This window comes from Crocuta crocuta, unplaced genomic scaffold (assembly GCF_008692635.1).
Source record: "Crocuta crocuta isolate KB4526 unplaced genomic scaffold, BGI_CrCroc_1.0 scaffold130, whole genome shotgun sequence".
NCBI classification, from domain to species: Eukaryota; Metazoa; Chordata; class Mammalia; order Carnivora; family Hyaenidae; genus Crocuta; species Crocuta crocuta.
In genome coordinates this window covers 13887880-13904716 of record NW_027527920.1, presented here as the reverse complement: position 1 = coordinate 13904716, position 16837 = coordinate 13887880, and the positions used below count along the sequence as shown (strand labels likewise).

At 38.8% G+C, this 16837-nt stretch overlaps 1 protein-coding gene across 1 annotated transcript in view; it reads right to left on the bottom strand.

Moving 5' to 3' along the window:
* Positions 1–1240, bottom strand: part of BNIP2 (BCL2 interacting protein 2) — a 28713-nt gene extending 27473 nt beyond the window's left edge. The window contains exon 1 of the mRNA XM_077747797.1: positions 1063–1240. The gene's annotated coding sequence lies outside the window, so the exon portion shown is untranslated. The remainder of the gene's footprint in view (positions 1–1062) is intronic.
* Positions 1241–16837: the final 15597 nt, after the last annotated feature.

The following is a 16837-nucleotide window of genomic DNA, read 5'->3' as shown; positions in this document are numbered from 1 at the left end:
CAATAGCACTGATTGATGATAATCTAGTTCTAGTTCCACGTTTGCAGAAGTGGACCAGTCATACTTCCTGAATAAGCCCAACAATGTTAGGCTGCAATTGAGGAGGTTATAAAGACTAAGAATAGTTTGGAGAAAAAGTAAAATGCCAAGAACTAAGTAAAAGATGTGCAAGATCATCAAGAAGATATACCAACCTTATCCATTTACAATTTGCAGAAATTCTTATAAAAGTTTAGAGAAAGAATACGTTTAATTGAAAAAGTTAAGTAATTATGCATTAAGAGAAACAGAGATCCTAATCAAAAAAGATGAGGACGAAAAAAGCAACACTAAAATGCAATCCCACACTGAAGCTAACTATAAGGAAGGCACTATGATTACCAGGATGAACAGGGCAAAAGCTGGGCTCTCAAAGAGCTCCCGGAACGGGCAGACAAGGGAAGTTTCAAAGCAACGTAACAGACCCGAATAAATTCCTGATTTAACGTGAGATGATCTATCTTGATCTCAAGCTGCATCAGCTAAACCCAGGAAACGCAAACCAACAAGCAAAAGGTGAAGTCTGAATCTACGCAGTAATTAGGCTTTTCACACAGCAAGGTCTACGAAAGCTTTCGCTACAAATGTCGCTTCCGTGTCTATTCCCCGAGGGTATGAGGCACATCAGACGTCCAAGTTTCTTTGTTCTGCACCAAGACTGACGCTGGTCTTAAACACGAGACCAAAGGGGCCCGATCAGCGCACCCAGACCAAGGTGTGTGCAAGGAGGGGCTGGAAAGGGGCAAGTTCCATCCCGAGCACAAAAGCACAAACGGAAAAGGGGTAGCGGGGGGCGGGCAAGGATGGGAAAGGCCACCAGGAGCCGAGCCAAGGGCGGGGGCCTCAGCTGGGTGGGGATCCGGGAAGCGCCTCCAGGGCAGATTCCAAGGCGCCCCTTACACCAGAACACTCTGTGGGCTTCCTCTGTTGGGCTGTCGGGTGGACCCGCGCCCCTCAGAAACCCGCCCCAGGCCTGCTTCCAGCCCAGACCCGCGGTGCCTAGTCTTCCCGGGCCGCACTCACCCCCGAGGAAGCCTTGGCCCCCTCGTCTTCTTCGCCCTTCCAGGCCGGCGACGTAGGGCTGACGGCCAGGTCGCAGGAGGTAGCACCGAGAGGAGCCCGCTCCCCTCGGACAGCAGTGGAGACCCCGGCCCAACCCCCTGGCTACAGCTGCAGCGGCAACAGCTGACCCGGATGCAGAGCGCCGCCCCGGCGGAAGTGGTAGTATCCCGACCTTCTTCAGGCGGAGGCGTGGCGTCTTCTCGCAGCCGCACAGCCCTCGCCCCGCCCCCTCAGCTGCCGCGGACGCACGCCTGCGCACAAGCGCCTGCGGGCCGCCCGGCCTGCCACCGCGTCCGGCGGCGCTGCTCGTTCAGCTGCCGGCTCTCGTCCCTCGAGTCTCAAAGACCCCTTTTTACACTCGTTATGTTGGCTTTATGGACCGTTACGATACTTTTGTAGCGTAAGATGGATGAAAATAGGGGAGGAAAAATATCCGAGGCCTCATTTTGGGGAACTAAATAAACCTCAGAAGAATCCTTGGCAAAATTCTTGAGGCTGAATACAACTGTAACACTGTGCTGCCCAGAATACATGTAGAGCAGCTTAGTTTTTTTGAATTAACAGTTAGTTGTGGAGCATGCTCTGGTAAGATAAAACAAAAATATGAGAGACATTTTATTATTAGAGTCAACAGCCATAACATTTCCTGTAAAATTACCGTGAAGTTTTTCAAACGCTTACTCTCAATTTCTGTACCCGGCTCCCTGTGCATCGGTACCAATCAGTTCTCGGAAGGGCCCCGCTCTGTGGATCATACTTTGAATAGCAACGCTGCTCTACAGCTTCAAGGAACTCGGATTATTTGGGGAATATAATAATCCCTCTCAGAGATTACATACAGTACATTCCTACAAAGGCGCAGCAGTCAACTGTTTGGGCGGTGCATTTGGGAATGGGGGGAGGGTGGTTGAGGGGAACAGAAAAGCTCAAACATTTAAATCATTGATCCAAAATGTAACTCCCGGGTTTACATTCTTTTGATAACATTTACTCACTGTTGGCAGGTGGTTAGAATCTCTGTGTCTCATCTATAAAAATAAGGAAAAAACTTCACAGGATTTTTGGAAGATAAAGTCATATTTATCAGAACAGTGCGTGACATACTTTAATCAGATATGTTAGGTATTATTTTCCCGCTAGCAGTTTTATTAAATAGCTGACAGAGAAAACAAAACTGATCAGCTGGTACAGAGCTTTAAACAACGTCTTGGATCATGCTTATGTAAGCGATTCCATCTTCAGTTACAGATTTTTCATAGTTCCATAGTTTGCTTACTTCAGTCCCGCAATGAGTAGCCTTCCTCACAGGGTGGCAGCAAATCATTTGAAATCATATACAGTTACGTGATTTTTGTTTTGTTTCCTTTTGTTTTGCAGTCCTTAGTTTCTGTTTCGTTTCAGTAATCTCATTGTTTAATAAGCTCGGTCAGTCTTTCCTTTAGTTTTGAATAATCCATTCTATGATTTATCTTTTTATTCCCATCTCATGAATTATCCATACTTCCTGCTGAAACATTAGAAACTATAGATAAGGCAAAAAAGATAGTCACTGCTCATACATTTATGCATATCCTTTCAGATTTTTGTATACATAAAACTACATAAATAGCACATACATGCTTTTATAAAAATGAGATAATGTACCTAATAGTTTATAATCTCTTCTTTTTTTTTTTTCATTTAAAAATATATCCTGAATTCCTTTTTAGGTCGCTAAGTATATTTCAACACCATCATTTTATGTATTAACAATTCCAATTGACAATTAACAATTCCAACAATTAACAATTAACAATTGAACATTTAGGTTGTTCTATTATTTTCAATAATGAAAAACCACACTTCATAGAATGTACAAAAACGTCAGAAGTATAAGACTAACTGATTTTCAAACAAAATACTAGTTATATTTTCAAATAATATGCTCAGGATATTTCCCTTCAACTTTTAGGTGATATGCCTTTAAGCAATGGATACAACTGTTAGGGGTGGGGGAAGTATAATTAAGACACAGTTTTCCTTGAGTTAACAGATTAAAAAAAATTTTTTTTTAATGTTTTATTTATTTCTAGGAGAGAGAGAGAGAGACAGCGTGAGCAGGGGAGGGTCAGAGAGAGAGGGAGTCACAGACTGAAGCAGGCTCCAGGCTCTGAGCTGGCAGTCAGCACAGAGCCCGACGCGGGGCTCGAACCCACGAACCACGAGATCATGACCTAAGCGAAAGTCGGACGCTTAACCGACTGAGCCACCCAGGCGCCCCAGAGTTAACAGATTTTTTAGACAATCTGTAGTATATTTTTACAACCATTTGTTTTCTACTATGGGTGTCCTTGAATAGGCAGATATTTAGAATCTTAAAAATTGAGGGGTGCCTGGGTGGCTCAGTCAGCTGAGACTCCGACTTTGGCTCAGGTCATGATCTCGCAGTTCCTGGGTTTGAGCCCCACTTCAGGCTCTGTGCTGACAGCTCAGAGCCTGGAGCCTACTTCAGATTCTATGTCTCCTTCTCTCTCTGCTCCTTCCCTGCTCACACTCTGTCTCTCTCTCAAAAGTAAATAAAGATTTAAAAATATTTAACAAAAAATTGGAAAGTCATTCAGAAGAAGAAAGGGTAGTTTCCAGAGCCCAAAGTAAAAGGTATCATTTGGAAAGTGATATATTTGCTTGGAACCACCATCAACCATTTCCCTGTGGTTTTCGGTTTTGGTACTATGTTTAAATAGGCCCTCCTGGGGCACCTGGGTGGCTCAGTCAGTTAAGCTTCCGACTCCGTTTCAGCTCAGGCAATGGTCTCTGGGTTTGTGAGTTCAAGCCCCACATCAAGCTCTGCACTAGTAGTGCAGAGCCTGCTTGAGATTCTCTCTCCTCTCTCTCTCTGCCCCTCCCCCTCTTGTGTACTCTGTCTCTCTCTAAAAATAAACTAAAAATAAAAAAAAATGGGTCTTCCTCACCCTAAAATTACACAAGTAGTTAATAGTTGTTTATAGTTTTATCTTTTTAAAAACACAAACATTTACTGCAATAGGAGTTTTGTATATTTGCTAATGATATGAGGTAGGGAATCTGATTTTACCAGACTGACAAACTAGTTTGCCTAACGTCATTTATTGAATAATCTATTAATTACTGAACCTGACTAGGACTCACTCAAATGAAAATTTACTTTCAAAGATGTCATCTTAGGTTACTCACTTCATCCACGTATCCAATCACAAATCTTTCACCAAACCTTTGTGTACATTCACAAACCATCACTGAGCAAACCCTCATTGAACACTATTGGGAGTCAGTACTGTCGGTCCCTAAGGGCATAGATGATAAAGACAGTGTCTGCCTTCAAGGAATTCACAGACTAGACAGGGAGAGGGACAAAGGAACACGGTAAAACAACTTGGGGGCTCGAAGTGATATTGGACTTCCAAGGGACAGCTAAATAGAAGGGAGCTAACGCAAGGTGGGAGAGGAGTGGGAGGTGGGGTCAGTAAAGGAAGACTTTTTGGAAGGAGGTGATCTAGAGCTTAGTAGTAAAAGGAGAATCTTCTAAGCCGAGGGAATGGCATCTGCAAATGCACAGAGGCTTCTAGGACCAACATTGTTCTTCACGACTGGGGCCCAAGCTGTGGGAGGATGAATGGGTGTGAACGGCCAGCAACCAAAATAAGCCATGGAAGGGGGGCACTTTTAAATGCTAGATATTTGGTCAGAGCCAATATGATGAGCCACACAGAAAAGCAATCAATTATTACTTTATAACTGCGTTCTAAAAGAAGAGATTGAAACATGTCCCTTGCAATGACAACATGATTAGGAGAAGTTCTAGGAGAGCCACTTGGAAAGAGGCAATATTCCTTTGAATGTGTATTTCAGGATGTGTGTTAAGATTATTCATGTTACTTTGTCATACTTCGTATATCAAAACAAAAGCACTTAGCCAAAAGAGACTTGCAGAGTACTGAGTCTATACCTGCTTCTCACCCTTACTGCAACCTGGGATCAGGGAGGTAGGAGGAGAGATGAAGAAGACATTTCAGACAATGCTAAGCAAGTGCTTGGCGTAAGTTCAAATTTTAGAAGGCAGCATGTACATCAAACAAACTCTTGAATAATGCTGCACTCCCCACTGTATGATTTTATAGACGGATTGTTATTCTTGCTTATGAGCATATAAATTCAGTGAGGTTCGGCAGCTCAGTCATAATTTTTGAAAAAAACATGAAGTCTCCTTTTCACGTGGGCTGAAGATGTCTTTGCTGGTTGAGCTTGAGGGTAAAACTGGATACAATTACGTATTCATTTAATTATTCATAACGTGAGACTGTAATGCATGTATATATATTTTTCACTTACTCACTTTATAAAATTCTAAACTAAACCTGGCAGCAGTTTCCTCTTTGGCATGGTGACAAGTTTCTTTCTGACAATGAGCCATTGAAGAAATAATCCCAGAGAGAATTTGTGCTTCCCTACTTCTGAAAATGAAATTGGACCGCACACATATATTACACATCACTGTTGCAAGGTGCTTCCACACTTCTCAGAGCACAGCACACCTTTTTGAGAAATGTTTCCATACGCAGAATTAGATTATGGCCATTTAAGAGGAAAACTAGGCTAATTTGCCAGAGAATTTTAGTCCACGGGACTTCTTCATCTCATTCAGGGAAATAGGTTTTGGGCTGAAGTCCTGTGAGAGCAAGAACTCAGATCTGGACTGAGTCCGGTTTGTTGAAGATGAGAGAAGATAGGCATTTCATTTAACGTAAGTTAGAAAAGTCTAGCACTACTTTGGATAACTCATCAAAACTAACGTTGTGAACAAATCTTAGAGGCCACATTCAAGTCCTCTGTGAAACAGTTTCTGCAATGTCATAAAAGAAATAACAAATATGACTTTAAAAGTATCTGAGGCTATACATTTTATGATATAAAAGAACAAAATTTGGCCAAATCATAGCAACAAGTAAATTGGACATTATGGTTGACATTTGGAAAGAAGATGGACAGAGAGCCACCCACCCTGAATAGGGATCATTACGAAAAACTGCTCCCCTTATTAATTAATGCTCTTGCAAAAGTACTGAGACAGAATCGCCGTGCTTGGTTTATTACTAAAATAATGATTAGTTCTGAAGAGGGCAGATTTCACTCTCTTTGTCTCAGTATGACATCTATATTTAGAAACATAGAGATAAGTGACAGCCTCCAATTAGAAAAATGCTGTTTGATTCATTGTTTGATGATGATGATGATGATGATGATGATGTTTACCAGTGATAATGCTTTTCAAATTCTTCCTGGGTGGGGTAAATAAAAGTGAGGATTTTCCAAGGTCATCCAGATTAATACAAAATTACATAGAATACTGTCATTCACTAAAGCATTCATCATGTGTTTTGCATCTTTAGAATCAAAATGCAGTCTTATTTGTCTCAAAAAAAGTGTGTTTCAAAATGCACAAAGAATTGTTGGGTAAATTGGGAATTACATTCTATTTAACAAAGCAAAGTGCTAACATGTTTCTATGTAAGGCAAATGCACTTTTATGTAATTTAATACACATATAAACATTAAAAGGTGATATCATCTAGTTCACTACTGCAATAGCCTGCATGTTCTACAAATGCACTCCCAAAAATACTTTACTTCCTAAAAGTAATTATTTCAACTGAGAGACTCTAGGTCATTATTTATATTTTAAAACAGCGCAGGTAAAAGTGCAGGTAAAATATACTAACTCAATTCTCTTTAATGAATGGCAGTACAATGAGGAGAAAATATTAATATTGTAACATTATTTTTCATTTACATGGTTCCTTTAGGATACTTAACGACAAATACTTTTTTCCCCTACATAATTGCTAAAGCACCAAATTATACTCGCTGAGAAAAAGACAGACACGTTTCAGTTTCAGGTATGTACGTATGGAATGGGGAGACATGAAATGACAGAAGTTTACCATGAATCATCAGCTTTAAAAGATCCTTAGTCTCTAAAATTCTAGATTTTTCTTCATGGAACACTAATTTTTTAGCAGGTCACCCATTAATATGATGGACTTTTCATATACATAAATGTGAGGTGCGATTCCATGAGACAGTGCCCTTACCCAAGCACTATTTACAAAAATCGTATCTCATATGATTGGTGTGTAGTTTGGGATATGAGAGAGTATGGGACGAATTTAAATCAATAAGATGACTAAGGCCTGAAATTACATTAGTCTTTGTTAATTAACTTGTGACACTGATTTATGTTAAAATGCAATTATTTTTCATAGAGGGTTTAACACATAAACTCTATGCTAAAATGGAAGGCCAGGGACCGGACTGGGATTAGGAGAGGCATTTGAGTCTTTACTCTCCTACAGTCTGAGACCTTGGGCAAGTTCTTTATCTTCTTCTTTTTTTAAATTTCTTTTAACGTTCATTTATTTTTGAGACAGAGAGACAGAGCACGAGCTGGGGAGGGGCACAGAGAAAGGGAGACACAGAATCTGAAACAGGCCCCGGGCTCTGAGCTGTCAGCACAGCCTGATGCAGGGTTTGAACCCATGGACCGCAAGATCATGACCTGAGCCAAAGTGGGTCGCTTACCCAACTCGTACCCAGGCACCTCTGCTTTAGTTCTTTCTCTGACATGGAGGGACAGAGGGCACATACTAAAATGAAACTTGTCCCTCTTTTTCATTTTAATAATTCTTTTTGTGATTTGACTCTTAAAAAAGACCTTCTCTAGAAGTCACTTTCTTGGCACAGCTGTATATTTTTAAAGTATTAATAGAAATGTATATATTTTTAGGTTCTTATAGTTTGAGTATATTTTCTAAAGTTATCCCAGGCACCTTGGAAATAAGGGGTCTTTTTGTTAAATTAGTAAATCTAGCAAAAAAAAATAATCTTCTCATTTCAATTTAGTTCAGAACAAAAAGTCACAGGTTGTGATCTTCACTGCCCATCTTCCCCCACATACTCATAAACTGATTTGGTGTTTAATTTTTGATCTAGGAACGAATAATTCAATTTTATCTTCATTTAATTTTAATAGTCAAGGAGTAGTCTATAGAGATTGAATAAATTTAATCCTTCTGCAATTAGTGTCAAATTAATTCATTCTGGATGTGGATAACTAAAGAAATACAGACCATCCCACACATTGACAGAAACCTTTATCAGGTTTAATGTTTCATGTAAATGATCCTACTTGAAAGGAAGCTTGTCTTGTTTCTCTCTCCTCCCTTTCTGTCCTTGTTAATTGTTTGTTTTTAAACCTAAACTTTCCCTCAGCTTCTCAGAGAACTGTAGTCTTCACTGGATCAATTGCATGATCCTGTAATGATAATATTCTGCCACCGATTCGTCTCTTTTGGGTGGAGGAATTAAATTTTTTCCCCTAATACATTTTGCAACCACATACCTTCTGTGGAATGCTCCAGTGAGGGTGATATGGTCAGACCTCACAAGGATGGTCTGGATATGTTCTCTGTGCGATAAGGGGATAGGATTATTTTAAGTAACCAGTGGCTTCACACCACACGATCCCTCTGGATCATCTCAGATTTGGCACCCAGAGATGCCTGTTCTGAGCAGGAATGTTGTCCTTTCCACGGAGAAGCCCAGACACAAAAAGCTACCAAGCACATCAGCATCCAAAACATCTTAAATACCCTTCTTTCTTTCTTGCCTTTAAAATCAACATTTGAGTTTATATGACTGACATCTATACAGTTTATACGAGTGACATCTATATAGGCTTTGTATAAATGTGTACAAATATAATTAACCATCTTAATACATGAAGAATATAACAATCTAATATACCTCCTTTAATTTCCAGTGGAGCTATAAAAGCATACAGGCTATTACTAAACATGACTCATCAGGATTTTTAAAAAAAGATAATTTAGTTATCTCTTGTCAAGTCACTATTTAATGTTACTTTCTCTATTTGCTGTGATAAGCATTAAAATCTGTATATTGGTTGATAAATCATTGTTTAGGAGTGTCTAAAGGGTTCAGTAAATTGTATGAAATTGCCATAGTGTAATAAATGGTTATTTGATAATGAATGAAATTGTTTGAAAATACTGTTAAAATGTCAAGTTTAAACATATAGATCATCACTCAAAAGGAAGGCAAACATGGAAACCACAGTGACATCATAAATATACGGCAATAAACACATTTATTTATATCGGGCAGGTTGTAGGTACTTTGTATAAATGTGTACAAATTGATATATGAAGTTAATTTCAATCTGTAAAAGTAATTGCATTGGTTTAACTTATTTAACTCTCCTTACAATTATATTTATTGCAGAAAAAGAAGGTAAAGAAATAAATGATGATAAATAGATAAAATACATAGGAAATGGGAATTGTTTTACAACTTAATTACACTGTCACATAAAATTATCACACAAATACACCAACCCGACAGCAGAAATACATTAAAACCCTATTATCCAATGCAGAGAACAGTTTTTTGTTGGCCTTTATTTCATTTGCACATTTAAAATAATTTTTATTTTTTTCTACCGGCATAATAAAATGCAAAACAACGTTGAAAGCAAAATGAGTAAGTCAGGAACAAAATGTTTATAAAAGAAATGTTCTGTTTCATACAATAGTGTGGAAGATTGACATAAAATCTAAGAAAAGGGCAGCAAAAGCATTCCCAGTTCCCCCACAATAACTATATTGAAGAAACGTAAATTCAGGAACTCAATAGAAAATGAAATTAATTTTGTTTTGAAAGAGTTTAGTCTTTAAAGTAAAATTTTTAAAGTAATCTCTGTCCACACTGTGGGGCTCAAATTCATAACCCAAAGATGAAGAGTCACAGCCCTACCAACTGAGCCGGCCAGGTGCTCCTTTAGCTAATGGACTGGTGAGACTTGCGCAGAAGTCATAAGATGTGCACATAACTTAGTAGCTGTACATCTTTAAATGGCAACACATTTCATTCTGGACTAAATAAATGCATATGGCAACGATTCACTGGTTTTAAAAAGCCAACTCAAACATTTATTCCCTAACACTTCACGAATAGGTATGTGCTAGATGCTGGGGGTGCTACTTGGCTTTGTCCAGGAAAGGATGATCATCTAATAGGGGAGATGAGACATGTTCATAAGAAATAAGGCATTTGTCAGACTTGGTTATTTATTTGTTGATCTGTATATATGGTTACTTTGCTCTAAGTCTCTCAACCATAAATTGGGACTAGAGTACAGTGTCACAAAATTTCCCAGTAAAATTCTTAAAACTTGGTATCGATTGCCATCTTTGATATCTAAGCCTAAAAGTTCTGCAATGCATTTAATATCTACTCTTGTAAAATATGTAGGTTATTAGAGCAAAAATAATTTCATTTATTCTATGGGAATTCAAAATTTTTAATGAAGAGTGTGCAGTTTAGTTTGAGAAAAGTGAACATGCTAATTAAACTAGTCAAAGAGAAAAAGTCATTGAGGGGATGGGTGAGAATTAAAAATAATTATGAGAATGAAAAGCTTAAAGGTTTAATGCACTTAGTAATAGAAAGTGATTCAAAAGCATATCATGCAATTTCTTTATGAGGGTCAAATATTTAACCGTGGATAATAAACTAACTTTTTAGATGATATTTAGTTTTTATGAAACAAAGCCATATTTCTCTTTCCCTCTCATTTTTCTCAATATCCATTCAAATAGAAGGCAAATGTGTGGGTCTTTCACAGTCTAGAGGTTAAACAAGACACTGTAAACACACTGCTTGGATCATAACAAATTGAATTTATTCTTCTAATTTGTTATAAAATGCCAAATGGGGAAGCCTACGTGATGAAGGAAAAAACCAGAAGAAAGTTTTCATGGGCCAATTGATCAGACAAGGCTTATCTGAAATCAATTATGTCATTCTCTAAATTGGAAAAAAAATCTCTGATAAATTCCTAACCAACGGCGTTTGAAACATCTCTAATACTATAGGTCTTACAAAGTCATTTTACAGTTTTGTCTGTTGATATGCATATGTATATATTTTCATTATATATATATTTATTTCTGTATATGTTCTGTTACATGTACATTTCCAGCGGGCATATTTTTTTCCTAAGTAAAACAAGCAGAGGGAATTATGGAAATACAGTTGTACCAGCATTCAAATTGTTTCAAATTTTAAAATGACAAAATAAGAATAGCCCATTTTTAGTATGCTATTTCCATTTTTATTGGTGTGAAGAGACAATTTTCAATAAGTCAAATTTAATGATGAGAAAAATATAAACGTATTTCTTATCAGAGAGAGCTGTATCTGATTTTTCTTAATGGCATGATGTTTGGTACTTTAAGGGTATTCTAAATCTTAAGGGTTTCTAGGCTCATTTTGACTTCAACTGGTGAATTCATTTATAGAAGAAAAGAAGCAGACATTGAAATAGGTAAAATACAATAATAAAAGTAATTCAAACATGACAGTGGAAAATGAAGGTGTTTAAAAAGAAAATTTAGAGTATCAGATATTGATGAGAATACAATCATAAAATGTCATTTCTAGAACGGTTTTCATCTTCCCATAAATTAAATAAATTGACTCACTTCTGAATGTTAGAGTCTTCAAACTGATATGTATATACTGAAAATATGATCTTTTTTATTGGCTATTGCTACAGAAAGGGTCATAAGTAATGCCAGCCATTAGTAGAATTTAGAAGATATCATTTATTATACTTGAGAATGGCCTGTTATAGACAATCGTTATTTAAGAAAATATTGAACATGGGATGTAGTTAATTTTTAACACATTGGAAATATTGTTAATTTTAAATTCAAATTCCTCTATTCTCAGAGGGAGCAGTGTATAATCATTTAAAAAAATGTGAACCCCTGTCTTAAATTTAAAGATAAAACTCAAGAAAGACAACGAACATAGCAAAACAGAAATGCCTGCATCTCTCTGAACATGTAAGATGCTATCATGCTAAAATAGAACTCTTTTGCTTTCATGATGTTTTTTTAAAAGATTTTATTTTTAGGTGGTCTCTACACTCACCATGAGGCCAAACTCGCATCCCAAGAGTCACGTGCTCTACTGATGGAGCCAGCCAGGTGCCCCTGCTTTCATTTCTAATATCCTCTCAGCATTAATACTTTTGCTACTAGTATTATTGCTCCTTCCTGTCCCACCTTGACACCAATTTTTCATTTGACATGCGTTCCTACGCTGTGCCACTCAGGTGCCCGGAGAATTTCTGTGTGTCTGCGTATGACATTTTAAGAAGAGAATAGGGTAAATCCTTCTCTTCCTTAAGATTAGAGATGGGCCTTAGAGTAATCCGCTCCCTCTGTTTATACAGAAATGACATTCAAGTCAGGTCAAATAAAAACAGGAAAGTACCAGTTGGGTCCACATTTACAACAGAAGTGTGAACATGGGAAATGCGGCCTGGACCTTCTTCCCAAGACTTGACCTGTCACAGATACCTGTGGGTGCCTACAGGCAGAGGCTCAAGATATGGGCACTAGGGATGACGTTGCCCGGGGGCCTGTGTTTGGAGTGGTTCTGAACTTTTTTGGAGCTGAAGCAGCTGTTGCTACATGGCGCCGGGGAGAGTAGAGGAGGGAGGAATGCTACCAATTGGTGCTAAAAACAGAGAGGGAGCCTTGGTGCACATTTGCAGAAACAGGCTGTCTGGACTTGGCAGGCCCTCCTTGCTTTTCTCTTTCATCAGCTTAAATGTGAACTGTTACAACATCTTCTCTTCTTTTCCTCTTTAGTACAAACATTGTTGTTGTTTTGGTCAGAGTTTTACGTACAAATATTTTTATTTAATACATATATACTTCTCACTGAAGTTGGGGAGTAGGAGTTCAGAGAAGGAGGTATTACATCCCGTGCTTTGTCCCGAGCCTTCAAAAAGCTCTAAACATCTAGATGGGGGCCTATTTCACTAGAAAGATAATGACGCTACTATGGAGTGCTTGTTGGTGTGTTATAATTTTTGTTTTCTTTTCTTCCTTAAGCCAGACTTATCAAGGGGTAATTTATATATATTAAAATTCACCCCATTTAGATGTATAGTTCTATGAATTTTGAAAAATGTATACAGACTTGTAACTACCTCCACAGCAAAGATACAGAATATTTGTATTATCCTGAGAGGTTCCCTTTTACTGGCCCTCACCCCAGCTGTTGGCCATACCCTAGCACTCATCTATTCCTTGTCACTATAGTTTTGACACTTGAGAATGTCATGTAAGTGGAATCATACAGCATGTAGTCTTTTGAGTTTGGCTTGTTTCTCTTAGCATAATGCTTTTTGAGCTCTATCCATGTTGTTGTGTATATCAGTAGTCGGTTCTGTTTTATTGCTGAGTAGTCTTCCATTATATGGACATACCATAATTTACCCATCAATTGATGGATACTTGAGTTGTTTCTACTTTTTGATATTTTGAATAAAGCTGCTAGAAACATTTAAGTACAGGACTTTGTGTGTATAGATGTCTTTATTTTTTTTGGGTGGGGTGGGGGGACTTAAATACCCAAACCTGGCTTCTGGGCTGTGAGGTATGTCTATTTTTAACTGTACAAAAAATGGACCAACTATTTTCCTAAGTAGCTACATTGTTTTTCATTCCCCCTGCAATGCATGTCAGTTACAGTGGCTCTTCATTCTTCTTGGCATTTGATATTGTCAGTTTGTTATGGTTTGAGCCAGTCTAACCGTTAGTGAAGTACCTTGTAATTTAATTAAATCATTTCATATCTGTAACATTTGATCCCCCCGGTTCAATTCAGTGAAGTTTAAATGATTCTGTCCACAAGGAGTTTGTCTTTTGGTTGAGAAGCTAATACAAACACACACAAAATCCAATGGAATATTTCAACAGTTGTCCAATATAGTAGCAAGAAGCTCTCAGAAGAAAGTTCATGATTGGTTTCCAATGAGCTGTTCAGTTGACCACTGCTATCGCAGTTAACTATCTCTGAATGTTTTTGTGGACACCAAGTCTAACGGATTCTTCCTCAACAATCTTTTACCAGTTTTTTTCCTCCTGATTTTAACTGTCAACACTTTAGTTCAGGCCTTTATCATCTCATCCTAGATTAGTATAGCAATTTCTAACTGGTCTTGTGCCCTCTAGATTTCTTTCTACTACAGTCAGACCTAAACATAGTCATTTAAATTAATTACCTAAAGGGGCGCCTGGGTGGCNAGCTCAGAGCCTGGAGCCTGTTTCAGATTCTGTGTCCTCCTCTCGCTCTGACCTTCCCCTGCTCATGCTGTCTCTCTCTCTCTCTCCTAGAAATAAATAAAACATTAAAAAAAATAAAAAAAAATAAAAATAAAATAAATTACCTAAAACAGTATTCTGTTGTTGCATAACAAATTACCACAAATGTAGCGGCTTAAAACAATGCTTTTATTTGTTCACAGTTCTACAGGTCAGAAGTCTAGACACAGTATGACTGGGCTCTCTGCTTACTGTCTCACAAAGCTAAAACCAAGGTGTTGGCTGAGCTGCTATCTCATCTGGACCTGGGGCCCTCTTCTGAGCTTACGTGGCAGAGTTCAATTCCTTGTGGTGGGAGGACTCTGGTTCCCATTTCTTACTGGCTGTCAACTGGGAGATATTCTCATTCCCACCTTGACAGGTGGCCTTTTTATCTTCAAACACAGTGACAGAAAGTCTCCCTCTCATCAAATCCTTTTCATGCCTCCAATCTTTCTTTCTTTCTTTCTTTCTTTCTTTCTTTCTTTCTTTCTTTCTTTCTTTCTTTCTTTCTTTCTTTCTCTCTTTCTCTCTTTTTTTCTTTCTTTCTTTCATGTTTTATTTATTTCTAGGAGAGAGAGAGAGAGACAGCGTGAGCAGGGGAGGGTCAGAGAGAGAGGGAGTCACAGACTCTGAAACAGGCTGCAGGCTCTGAGCTGGCAGTCAGCACAGAGCCCGACGCGGGGCTCGAACCCACGAACCGCGAGATCATGACCTAAGCGAAAGTCGGACGCTTAACCGACTAAGCCACCCAGGCGCCCCTCCAATCTTTCTTTCTAAGCAGAGCCTAATTCCATTTAAGGGTTTACCAGATTAGGTCATGTCCACCCAGGATAATTTACTTTTCTTAGAGTGAACTATTCCATAAAACAGAACCTATTTATGACTATGGTGTCCCATCCACACTCAAGTGTAGGAATTAGACAAGGTATATAGAGCAGAGAGGGAGAATGTTAATAAATTACAAGGCAATATTGGATCAGATCTAGGTCAAGAAATTATGTCTGTGTCCTTTCTCCTCCCTAGAGTCTCATTTCCCCATAAATTATATCCCTGGGCCCAAGCGTCCTTGAGCTTGAGTGGAGGAGGTCCACCCCAGTCATGGTTTTAAACAGTGAGAAAGGTTCTAGTCCCTCACCTCTTCTCAGGTACTTTACTCTTGTATTCTACAGAAGCCAAACTACTGACCTCCTGAAATGCTTCCAGACCCAGAGTGCACGCCACAATTTGGGCTCTAGTCATTGCACAGTTTTGAGAAGATTAACATGATATGATACACATTCTAGAAAGTTATTCTGGCTGCTGCCTTGAGAATAGGCTTTGGTGATCAGTGGTGCAGTTGAGGGAGCCAGAGTGGAGGCAAGGAGATCAGTGAGGGGGTTGCTGTACTGATCCAAGTCAGAGATGATGGTGCTTTAGACAGACATGAAGAAAAGAATCAAGATGGCTGCTGTGAGCACCTGGGTGGATGGGGTGCTACATCTTTTCCCCAACAAGTGAGGTGGTTGCCCAAACCTAGATGATTATTAGGGTTTGTTGCAGGCTCCTTGAATACAGATGTGAAGCAAGCAGGTAGAGGCAATTTGGCCTCCAGCATTAAGGTTAGAGGTCTATTGGACCAAAGGATTCAGAGGACCTGAAAAAGGATGGGACCTCTAAAATTGGAATGGATCATCTTGGGGTCCGAGTGATAAAGTGCCCCCCTGGCATTGATAGTTGAGGACTGATTTAATCTAGACCCAGCAAAAGCTTCAGTTTCTGAACGTTCACTGCCATGTGCTTGCCTGCATCAGTCTACTCCCAGCACTTCCGGGGTGGGGCTCTTTCCTGTGTGATAGCCCTGGCTTGATCCTGTTACCTTGGCAGTTAGCCTTGGCATCCACACTGCCCATGAGAAATCAAAGGATAATTCAGATTCATAACCAAAGTATCATTTAGGGCATGTCTCTGTGCGTAGAAAGTGAAATCAAATGCTGAGGTAATTATGAGAATTATTCAGGCAAAGACATTTCTTCTTCCCTTATATGGATATTTCATTAAAAATTTCTAGGCCTGTCATTAACTAGCTCATTACTTTAATTAACCACTTCATTATGTAAGTGTAGACACAGCCTTAAAATTATTTGTACTGTTTTTTCCTGTGTGTAAATAACGGTGAAGTAAAAATATTAATTTATGAATGTAATTGTGTAGGTGATCACTCCACATTTACTCAGCACTAGCAATTAGTGCATGCAAATCAGCTAAGACAAAAGTCTCTCTGATCCTGTTCAGAATACAGGAAGAGTTAATTTGCAAGAATGCCTGCTTCTGGCCCATCTGATTCTCAAAAGTCACGTTCTTGCCTCTGAAAATCAGAAACTGACCACATTTGTTGTGTGCTTTCTGATCACTGTTAATGCCCTTGCAAACACAGGAAATAAAATGCTAACAAATCATCATCCATTACCTAATTATATTTACCTAGACAGATAAAGCTG